Source organism: Mustela putorius, unplaced genomic scaffold (assembly GCF_011764305.1).
Source record: "Mustela putorius furo isolate JIRA1106 unplaced genomic scaffold, ASM1176430v1.1 tig00537335_pilon_pilon_pilon, whole genome shotgun sequence".
Taxonomy (NCBI): Eukaryota; Metazoa; Chordata; class Mammalia; order Carnivora; family Mustelidae; genus Mustela; species Mustela putorius.
The window spans coordinates 898,418-909,832 of NW_025422457.1; the positions used below are offsets into that span (position 1 = coordinate 898,418).

The window sequence follows — 11,415 nt, forward strand, 5'->3', positions numbered from 1 at the left end:
TGTAGGTTTTTATGAAATGCTGATGATATAATGTATTTAAAAATTCTGGAATATCTGCAAACCTGTAAGCATTTCGTAAACGTGCAGTATTATAATCTTTCCAGTCCAAGGATCTGAAAACTCTGTGGCTTCTTAGTCTTATTAACAACTGAGAGAACCAAGAGGCAGAAGAGCCCCAGTCAAGTCAAAAATAAAGCCTGCAACTTTAGCAGATGATTCTGGACTAAGTAATGGACTGCTTAATAACAAGTTATTTGCTTGCTGCAAACAAAGCAAAGCAAAATCAAAAACACAAATGTGTTTCATTAGCTTGAAATGCAAAAGGACTGTGAGAGAAGTCTGGCACCAAGTTCTAAGGCGAAGTTGGCCCAAACCTCAGCAAGATCCAACTTTCTTAGCACATGTGACCTCTAGAGCTTTTACTCTCCTCCAAAAGTTTCCACGTGATCCTCAGCACCCCAGGAGTACACCCCACATATCATCAAATCCCCTTAGCAGGGAATAAGGCTCAGGAGAAAGACCCACAGGTCAGAAACCTCAAGAGTAATTTCACCAAGATTAAATTAGAACAAAGCCACAAGCTACACCAAGGACAAGCCCTTCCAGATGTCAAGGTCTAGTGGAGGTAAAAGTAGTCACTTTTTGGCCAGTGGATGGCCAGACCTCCAGGGGGGCAGAGGAGAAACTCCATCAACACGAGGAAGTCATCTTCTTCCAAGAACCTTCCCTGGTATTCCCTGCCTCACTTCAACAAGGTGTCGAGAACTTAACTCCAGTGGTCATCTTCAGGAAGACTCTGCTTCTTAGCCTTTCCTGACTTTGCTCACTGAACATGGACTGAATGCCACCCATTGTTGGTATGTGCTGGAAGGTTTGTTCATAGGACTGGAAACAGAGTGCCTGCCGCTTACCTGGTCACAAGCCCTGGCCATACCAACGGGACAGCCCAATCTCTGGCCGAAAGAAACTTTTCAACTGAGGTTTTTTTAGGTTGCAGGGGTGGTACCGGAGCTGACGGCGGGGATGAGAGCCAGTGCTTCAGATAAGAGCCAGGGTGAGGGATATTCTAGGCGAAAAGAGCAACATGAGCTGAGGAGAGACACAGGACACCATGATGCATTTAGAATCTTTATGTCTAGGGGCGCCTGGCTGGCTCAGCTGGGAGAGCATGTGGCTCTCGATCTCAGGGTTGTGAGTTCAAGCCCCATGCTGGGCACAGAGCCTACTTAAAAGAGATTTTAATCAATTTAAAATAAACAAATAATAGACAAATAAAACCTTCATGTCTCTGTGGCTAGACTACAGGCTGTATGTGGCTGAGAGGAGGCCAGGAGAGGAGGCTAGCGAGACAGGCAGGGGCCAGATCATGAAAAGCCTAATAAGGCATGTTTAAAAATTAACCTTTACCATGAGGACCATGCAAAGATGTTGAAGGTTTTTAAGCACAGAAATGAAATGATTCGGTGTGCATTAAAATAACAGCAAGCCATATGTGTGCCAAGTAAAATTTGAAAAAAAAAAACCTGTAATAGATTTATTGACTGTACTGGACACACTACACACTAGCTCTAGGAAGAAACAACTTTTTATTCTTCTCCTGCTGCTCTAGAAAAGTCATTCTAGAAGGAAATCCTTAGTTTTTCTGATCCTGTTCCATCACAAGAGCGCTCTCAGCAGAGTGCTGTAAAAATCGGGTCTAGTCCAGTGCTAAACCTGCAGTCCCGTGTCCATGTGGAAACGTCTCTCAGCCCTCTAGACGGGTGTCCATCAGTCCTGGAAGCGGAAGTGCAGGAGGAATACACGCAAGGGAGACTTCTCTTCCTTTTCTAGCCACCAAGCTGCTCTTTCCTGAGGTCCTTGAGGAAGGATTAGGTGCTAATGGTTCCCATGCTGTGACCCAGCATGACATTTGTACCTTGGAGGTCCTTCCACTAGGGACTGCTGGCTATAGTACCCTTCAGCCATGTCTCTCCACACTTCAGGTGGTTCTCGTGGGTGGCATCCTTCACGCCGTTCACAGGTGGCCCCCAAATGAGTTCCCCCTCCATTCCACAGCCCACCTGTCAGCAGACGTGCAGCGTCTTGTCAATGAGCCTTTTTCTTCATTCTGTTATAGGGCAGACCCCATGAGCCAGATTTTCACCTTTAGGCTTCTTGTGGTGAAAGTCAGTCACCAGTGCCCATATCCCTCAAATTCCTGAAGATGCAGGTCAAGGTCTCCAAATAATTCTTGTGAAGCACTCTCACTTTGTTTAAGGAGAGAGCAAATTTCCCATGGCAGAATGGAGATGGGGTAGATCGTGGACCACGGCACTCTGACCACCCTCTACAAAGAAACCCTTGCTCTGGCCTCTTAAACCTCCTAAAGAATGTTATGGCCTGTCTTCCATAGCCTGAAGGTGGGTAGTGGGCTGATACTAGCAGAGTCATTTCACAATATCTTTGCATGCTCTACATAGTGAGGGGGCATAGCACTTCCTTTTAGAATGTGCCAGTGTAGGACCCACCCTAGTATTCTTAGCTTTGCAGGCTTAAGGTAATAGAGGAAGCAACTTTCTGTACAAAGTAAAATTTGCCTGTGATCCCACTAGCTTTTTCCTCCTTTGGAAGGGTAAAGAAGTCTCCTTCCTGCCTCTTGTCTTTACAATTTGGTGTGTATCTTTTTTTTTTTTTTTTTTTTTTAAGATTTTTAAAATTTATTTGAGAGAGAGAGAGCACATGTGTGTGTGAGCAAGCATGGGCAAGGGAAGTAGTGGGGGGAGAAGGAGAGAGAGAATCTGAAGCAGACTCGGCACTTGGCACAGAGCCCATTGTGGGGCTTAGTCTCACAACCCTGAGATCATGACCTGAGCTGAAATCAAGAGTGAGACACTTAACCCATTGAGCTACCCAGGCGGCCCTGGTGTGTATCTTTTTTTTTTTTTTTTTAAAGATTTTATTTATTTATTTGACAGAGAGAAATCACAAGTAGATGGAGAGGCAGGCAGAGAGAGAGAGAGAGGGAAGCAGGCTCCCTGCTGAGCAGAGAGCCCGATGCAGGCCTCGATCCCAGGACCCTGAGATCATGACCTGAGCCGAAGGCAGCGGCTTAACCCACTGAGCCACCCAGGTGCCCTGCTGTGTATCTTTTTAAATTGTCTTTTATGTTTATGCGAATACAGAAGATTGATGGATAGAGAGAGAGAAAGAGATGATTTTAAAAACATAGCTACAAATTTTTGACATTGCTCTCACCTAAAGATGGAATTTATGTTCCCTTCCCTTGAGTTGAGGGGTAGCTGTGACTGCTTGGACCAATGGAATACAGTAGAAAAGCAGCTGTGTGACTTCTGAGGCTAGGCCATGAAGGGCCATGAGGCCTCCACCTCGATCCCCGGAGACAGAAGCACTTGAAAGACTGAGCCACCATGGAAGGAATCTGATACTCCAAGGCTGTGATATGGAGGAGGCCCACATGGGTTCTCTGGTCAGGAGGCGCAGCTGAACCCGTCGTTCATCATTACAGCCCAGAGCCAGACAAGCAAGGAAAGAAGCATCTTAGAGTCACGCCTTCCACCTCCAGCTGCTGCAGTCTTAGCCACACAAGTCAGTCCAGCTCTAGGTATCGCCGGCAGAGAAAAACCAATCCTGCCCTGGTCTGTCTGAATTCCTGCCCCGCAGAATCTACGAGCATAATAAAATGGTGGCTGTTCTGGAACATTGTGTTTGGGGATGACTGGTGACACAGGGATAGGAAATAGGAACAGACAGAGATAGTCATGTTACCTGGGATAGTCATGTTATCGTGCTAAGGATGGAGTAGAATGGAGCGAGATTAGCGGCAGGACAAGGTATCATAAGGCTTGGGCAGTGGTCCGCATGAGAAATAAGGGCTAAATTAAGAAGTGATAGGAGGAAGGAGAGGCAGGGCCCAGCTGAGAAATAGTCAGGCTCAACCCTTCTGCCCCACTGGCCAGTGTCAAAAGTATAAAGCATACGGGACAGGAGAAGAAGGTGTAGGTCACCCTCGTATGTACGACGAATGCGTGTCTCCTTCGGCAGATCTCAGCGTTTTCCTGTGGGTGCAGAGTCGGCTTTCTTACCCCAGGCTGTGATTACATGGTTGAGTTCCACAAACGGGAGGCCCTGAATGTTAGACTGTAGATTACATTAATCAATCCATTTTGTTTTATCTTACATGCTTACTTAAAAGCCTCTTCTACTTAGAAAGGAAATATATGCAAAGTAATGTACAAATCAGCAGAGCCTGCCATCCTTTTCAGCCGAGCTCTCAGACCCGGTCAGTGAACAAAGAGGCCCCCGGCTGAGCAGGGTCAGTCCACAGCAATCAGTCTCCGTGGGATCACCCTCCCCGCCATCAGGGAGGTGGCTGGGAAGGACGCCGCATCCAGAACAACAGAAAGATAAAGAAAAAATGTTCAGAGCCACCTCGCTAACATGTTTCACAATACCCCAGGCCCAGACTGTTGGACAATATGTGCAGTAAGGTGTAGTTTACATTCTAAAAAAGATATGCATCCACGAATATGTGCAGAAACAAAACACCAGAAGCATACGAGCCGAAAATGGTAAGGTTGTTATATCTGGGGCATGGACATACTCGTTTTTTAAAAAAGATTTTTATTTTATTTGTTTCGAGAGAGAAGGGGGAGGGAGAAGAGGGACAGGGAGACTTTTAAGCAGGTTTCCTGCTGAGCACAGAGGGCGACACAAGTCTCCACCCCAAGACCCTGAGATCGTGACCTGAGCCAAAAGTTGAACGCCTTATCGACTGAGCCACCCCGATGCTCAGGAATTAGTTGTTTTCATTGGTTTGTTTGTTGGGTCTTTTCTGCTTTCTTATGTGTTTCAAGTTTCCTGCATCCATATTTCTTCTGAAAATTGAAATTAAAAATGTTATGTTAGAAATCACGGGGCTGTCACAATTTGCCCATACTTACCAGCACTAGTATTTCCTGCAGGTTCCACCATAGATCAACCTACTATTCTTCATCTTACTAGACGAGGGGATCACGAATACAGTAAGAAACTCTTATCCGCACAACATTTAGGGACCCTCTTCGTCTCTCTTCCAGAATTCTTGTCCTAACCTTCCCTAACCCTCACCCCATTCTCCCAGGGGCTTGGATCCGTCTCTGGGTCCTCTCTAATCCTCTTCATCATGCCAAGGTCCTTGGTCTTTAGTAACTGATGTCTATGCTCCCAAACAACTTCTCTCTCTCTAGCACCTGCTGTATTCTCCCACTCCCCACCCCCCACCAAGTACCTGCTTCCCAGGTAGATCTCCGTGAGATGTTAGTAACAGTCAATACATATTCAACGAATTCAAATTTCCATAACTAATGGCTTCAGAGTCACTGGGATTTAAAAGAGGTTGTCCAGTGAGTGTCCCTACATCTCTAATTGGTGATACTAAAGCTTCAGTTAAATGCAGATTTTCACGCTTCCATTAAACCTGTGTGCAAGCAGGTCACAACCTCTTTTAGCCAAGCAGGAAGGTTTCCTGCAGCCAGGCGCCATCGCCATTCCCATCAGAGAGCAGGAACTAATTCAGTCATGCTGATGGATGCCGAGATGGTGCCCAGACTCATCTATGGTTGGAACGACAGGGCTAGAGGGCAAGAAACTAATTTCCTCATGGCCTGAAGTGCTCCAGGTCACCCCTGGTTACAGGGAAAATGACACAAGTCATGCATCTCCGGAGCCAGCTCACCCGGAGTGCTGTGCACAGTGAAGCCCCCAATATCGGTCGGTGTAAGCAGAATGCATGCTGTCTCACCCCATTACTTCCAAGGTTTGAACTCTGATATCCCAGAAAGAAGGTTAGGGAAACTGCAAAATGCGGAGGTTTCAAAAAGCACTTCAAACCAATACCCACTGGAGGAAGAAATGCAGACAAGCTTCTGAACTCTAGCCAGTGGGCTGATTCAAAACAAAGCTCTCCCTGCCCAAGAGAATTCCTTCCTTGGGGCAGCTTTTCAGTGGTTTGAAGGGGTTTCGACAGCTTCTTTCTGTGGAGGAGAGGTGGGAATCTTGTTTTGTTTTGTTTTTGTGTTTAGGTTTCATTTATTAAACAAATACCTGTTACTACCTACTATGTGCCGAGTATTGTGCTCTGCACTGATGATTCCATTATGAATATGGCTCAGTCCGTGGTCTGAAAGAGAGCAGGAACTAATCAGTCATGCTGGTGGATGCCGAGGTGGTGCCCAGACTCATCTACGGTTGGAATGACAGGGAGAGAGGGCAAGAAACTAATTTCCTCTAGTAGGGGAGTGGCAGTGGGGATTGGTGCAAATGATGAAACAAATGGAAATAAAATAAATGAAGCCCTCTAGGAGGGTATAGGAGAACAGAGACCAGGAAATGCTTAGTCCTGCCGCAAGAGAGGCCTAGGTGGGAATGGGGGTTGGAGGGTGAGAGGGAGGCTGAGGGGCAGGGAGGAGCCTGGAGAAAAGTCTTCACTCCAAGGATAACTGGTCAACCAGGTGGATGAGTGCGGTCCCAGAGAGGACAGAGAGCTGAAAGACATGAGAGAACCTGTTCACGTTCGAAAGACAGTTCCAACCAGAGATTTTTTTTTAGCAGTGTATTTTTCCTTTGTTTCTTGTTTAACTCTAAAATTAAAACTAAGTGGAAACATTCTGTAACCCTTGCAAATTGAAAGGGTACAATCTGATCTGTTCGTGTCACACAGTTAAACTCCTTCAATTCTTCCTTTCTCTGCTGTGAGCTTTTTGGATTCATACTCATCCTAGAAGACAGATCAGAGAAATAAAAATAGAAAGAAAAAAAAAAGAAAGAAAAAGTGAACGTCCATCCTTTTAAGTAGTTGGTTTATATTTTATAATCTATTCCCGAAGACATTCAAGAGGAAGCAACAAATGCTTCTGTTTAACTGATCCAGTTAAAATGATTGAGAAAAAGTTGGAAACAAAAAGCAACATTTCGACTTGATTTCCTCAATTACCTGATAATTGGGAGATAACTACAGAATATGCCACATCCACTCCAAAGTATATTTACAGGAAAAATACCAGAGGTCTGGCTCCCTATTCTTTCTCTCTAAATAAAGTGTGCCCAGATACTCTAGATAAACCTAAAATATATGCATTTATATGGTAAAATGACTAAATGTGTTTTCTTTTTAAACTAGTTTTTTAAATTATAAGCACTACATGCTTATGGGTTAAAAGTACAGAAAGAAGAACAGTCTCTCGTCAGAAGTAATTCCGGCAATAGCTTTGGGTGTATGTGTATTACAGAGACAGGATTATGTTATAGATAATGGCATCTCCAGAATTTCTCTGTTAGAGAGGCTTAGGACAGGGCCATCTGTTTGGATGCAGAGGCTAGGAGAGAAGCTGTGTTTGCAGAGTCAGGAGTTAACACTTGGGTTGATGTTACTTTCCCGTGGTTTGTGAGGTCGCTTCTGGAGGAGGATATGGGAGGCCCTAAAGTCTCCTCTGAGCCAGCCACGGCAAACTGAACAGGTACATATTCCCACAACTTGCTTTTTTTCTTGAAAAATATTTCTTGGGGGTGCCCAGGTGGCTCAGTCAGTTGGGCGTCCAGCTCTTGATTTCAGCTCAGGTCATGATCTCAGAGCCATAAGATTGAGCCCCGTGTTGGGCCCTGTGCTGGGTGTGGAGCCTGCTTGACATTTTTTTTGGGCGGGGGGGCGGGGATCTTATTTATTTATTTCTCAGAGAGAGAGCACAAGCAGGGAGAGCAGCAGGCAGAGCAGGCAGAAGAAGCAGGCTCCCTGCTGAGCAGGGAGTCTGATGCGGGACTTGATTCCAGGACCCTGGGATCATGACCTGAACGGAAGGCAGATGCTTAACCCACTGAACCCCACAGTCATCTCTCCTGCTTGACATTCTTTCTCTCTCTCCTTCTGCCCCTCTCCCTGCTCCCATGCTCTTTCTCCCTCTAAAAAATAAATAAATAAAAATATGCCTGAACATTTCACCACATCATCAACACATACAGAACCACCTTCTCTTATAACAGCTAATAGGACTGCATTCTCTCTAACTAGACTATTGATAAACATTTAGACTTTTTATTTTTATTTATTTATTTATTTATTTATTTTTACATTTAGACTTTTTAAACCTCTCAATAAGCATTCTCTTATGCTTGTGTGTATATATGTGTGTATATATTTGTGTATATGTATATTAAAATCTGCTCATAGGGTGAGAATTTCTATAGAATAGATTCATAGAAAGGAACTTCCTAGGATGAAAGATATGTACACTTAAAATTTTGACAGAAAACTATCATCATCTAATATACAATTAATATATAGTTCAGTAAACAGTTGTTATATGGCCCTACTACCATTGTGATGGCAGAATACATATATGATTAATAGAGTGACCATATAATCTGGTGTCCAAGACAGAACACTTTTGAAAGAGGAGGTAGATGCTATTAATTATTATACTAGGACCACTAGAATTAACCAGGACAATCATGGAGAAGCTAAGATATTTGGTCACCCTAATAATTATTAACATAAACATTAGTAATGAGAATCACAGTGCTGACAATTTAAGAAACCTCTAAAAATGACTTAAGAAACTTCAATTACCCTTTTCTCCTTCCTAAACCTATATTCTCACTCAACACAGCATTACACTGAGTGAGTATACAAAAATTCCAGCAACCTACTTATCGGATCTTGTCTTAATGACAGCAAACTAAAAATTTAGGGAAAAGGAGGAAGAATTTACTTCTAAATAAGTGACACTGTCAAACTTTTCATTTGAAAAAGGAAGATTCCCAAACCGGGAATCATTGTTGGATATCAGCATATCTTGTGGAATAAAGAAATAATATGGAAAGAAGAAGACGATGTTTTGAAAAATAATAATAACACATTATGATAAATTTGCTTCCTGTGAATCTAGCCTCAGCATCGCCTGATAAGCCCCGAAGGTATGGAAAAGCAGGGAGAAGAACAATATTTTGGGTTTTCTAAGGCCTATGACGTGGGTCTCAGCAGGCTACATCTCAGGTAATCTCTGAACTAATGTTGATTTTTATGGCTCAGCCTGAGAATATATATTCTCTTTGATGTCCTGTAAAATGCCAGTGGGGCCTGGCCTACTTTTTTGGTTCTTTATGGACAGTCCATGCCCTGGGGTACCAGACACGGGGCCATTGCCTGTATAACTTCTCCTTTCCAAGACAGCTGGGAGAAAAACTTATCTTGCTCCCAGGCAGGATCAATCTATGGCGAAAATCTATGTAAGTTCAAGAGAGGACTTGTTCCAGATGGAGGAGGAGAGCCCGTCACATGCCTTGTATGTGTGTGTTCCCGGCTCCAGCCCCGCCCTTGGTTTTTCATTAAGGATTACATTCCTTTTTCTGCCTGTTATCCAGGCTCAGGAAGAAAGCCCTTGATGGGTTAACGAATCGCCCAGCACACTGAATCATCTGTCTTGTGTTTCTCACCAAATGAGAGGCTTTAACAGATCCGTGCTGAGGTGTTGAGAAGTCTGTTTCTAGCTAATGGCAAGCTGTCGAAAATACCTCAGAGCCTTACAATCCGCCACCTGAAGCCAACTGGACCAGAGGGGATTTTCCCAAACATTCCTCATTTCACCTTTTGTCCATTGGTTGCTAATTCAAAAGTGGAGGTAATGGCCCAATTTTTTTTTTTTTTTAAAGCCGAGGTATTACAATAACATAATGCTTAGTACAAGCAACACTGAGCCTACTTTGATTTTTTTTTTTTCAATATACAGCACTATTCCCACCTTCTCACATGGACTTTGTTTGGATTAAGGCCTGCATTGGCAAAACATTCGAAATCCATTTTGTTTCTGTGAAACTGATGTTTGCCTTTGTCAAAAGCTATCTGAAAGCTGAGATCAATCTATAGATACTGACAAAGATAGCTGAGATGTTTGTTTGTCAAAAACAAACAAAAATTGCCAAACAGTATGTACACCAGATCTCATTTATGTAAAAATATGTATAAATATAATATGTGTTAGTATACGGATAGAGGAAATTTCAAAGACCAAAATGTGCACCACCTTATTAATAGCTGTTACATCTAGGGGTGGGATTGCCAGAGCTTTTTACTTCCTAAGACATCTGGATGATTTGCTTTTTATACAATAAGCATCTGTTACTTTTCCAACCCGAAAGAGGAAGGAGATGCCAAAATAAAGTTACTAGGAAGGATTAAACTGATTTCTTAGTCTTACAATCAAATGGGCCGAGCAAACCAAAAGCAAGCATAAAGAGCTTCACAGGGAAAGAACCAATGGTCTGTGACAGTGAAGGCAGCAGTATTCTATATTAATAAATATTACAGATACATTTCTCAGGGCAGGGGACAAGGACAGGTGTGAAAAAGACAGAATTTCCTACAGGTATTACTCATGAAAAATAAACTAGTTTTAAAAATAAAGTCATTTTTTAATCCGCTTAGAGAACTTTTTCAAACTCACAGAATTATTTTAGAAAAGTATCATTTTGGTTACATAATCTTAACTCTCAGTTTAGGAAAATGTTCAGCTAGAATATGTCAGATGTTAGGTAGAAGTGCCTGATGGCAAATTATTGATACATCGTTCAATTATATCAGCTCAACCCTACTATTTTGAGTCATCCGGCGGGGGGTGGGGTGTGCGGTGTAGGGGAAATTACATAGGTTTTAGAGATTCAACCTGGATTCAACTCTCCCCTCACTGACTACACTTGCAAATTGATCTTGAATAAGTTACTTAACTTCACAGAGCCTCAGCTTTCTAAACTAAGTGCATTTTGCAACAATACTGCATAAGGTGTTATAAAGCTTAAAAAAATACCTGTAAAATGCATTTTATAACCTGTTAAATCCTCTAGTGTACAGTAGGTACTGAATAGTGACTGAATGAATGACAGCTTATTATTCTAGAGTTTGCTACGTGTCCATACTGAAATGAAAAGGAGACAAACCGGTAGAGGAAGAGATGGGGAAAGGGAGGGAGAGAGAGAGAGAGAGAGAGGAGAAAGAAAGAGCTTCAATTTTAGTTTCTTTAAGTGTGGAATTTTTAAAGAATGAAAGTGACCGCTAAGATTTAGAAAAAGAAAAATGCAGCAATAGTTGAACAAAGGCTCTAGACTTAGAATAATACAGCAAAATTCTGAAAATGCCACTCACACATTACATACAGCACCTGTTGTCCTTTGATGCTATCTCAAATGTCACTGTCTTTGGGAAGCCTTTCCTGATTTCCCAGGCAAAGGTAAGAACCCCCTCCCAATGAAGGCCGGGCGCGAAAAGATTCACTGTGCCAATGAGGTGCCCTTTCAGAGGATTTAAAGCCAATAGAATCAAAAGAACTTGCCAGTTGGAGAGAAGAGGCCCCTTACCTATGTGACTTCCCTTCGCAGTAGTGTCCAAAGTGA

At 43.1% G+C, this 11,415-nt stretch overlaps 1 non-coding gene across 1 annotated transcript; it reads left to right on the forward strand.

Moving 5' to 3' along the window:
* Positions 1-1,143: 1,143 nt before the first annotated feature.
* Positions 1,144-1,216, forward strand: TRNAE-CUC. The gene has a single exon. It is a non-coding gene; the product is annotated as a tRNA-Glu (tRNA).
* Positions 1,217-11,415: the final 10,199 nt, after the last annotated feature.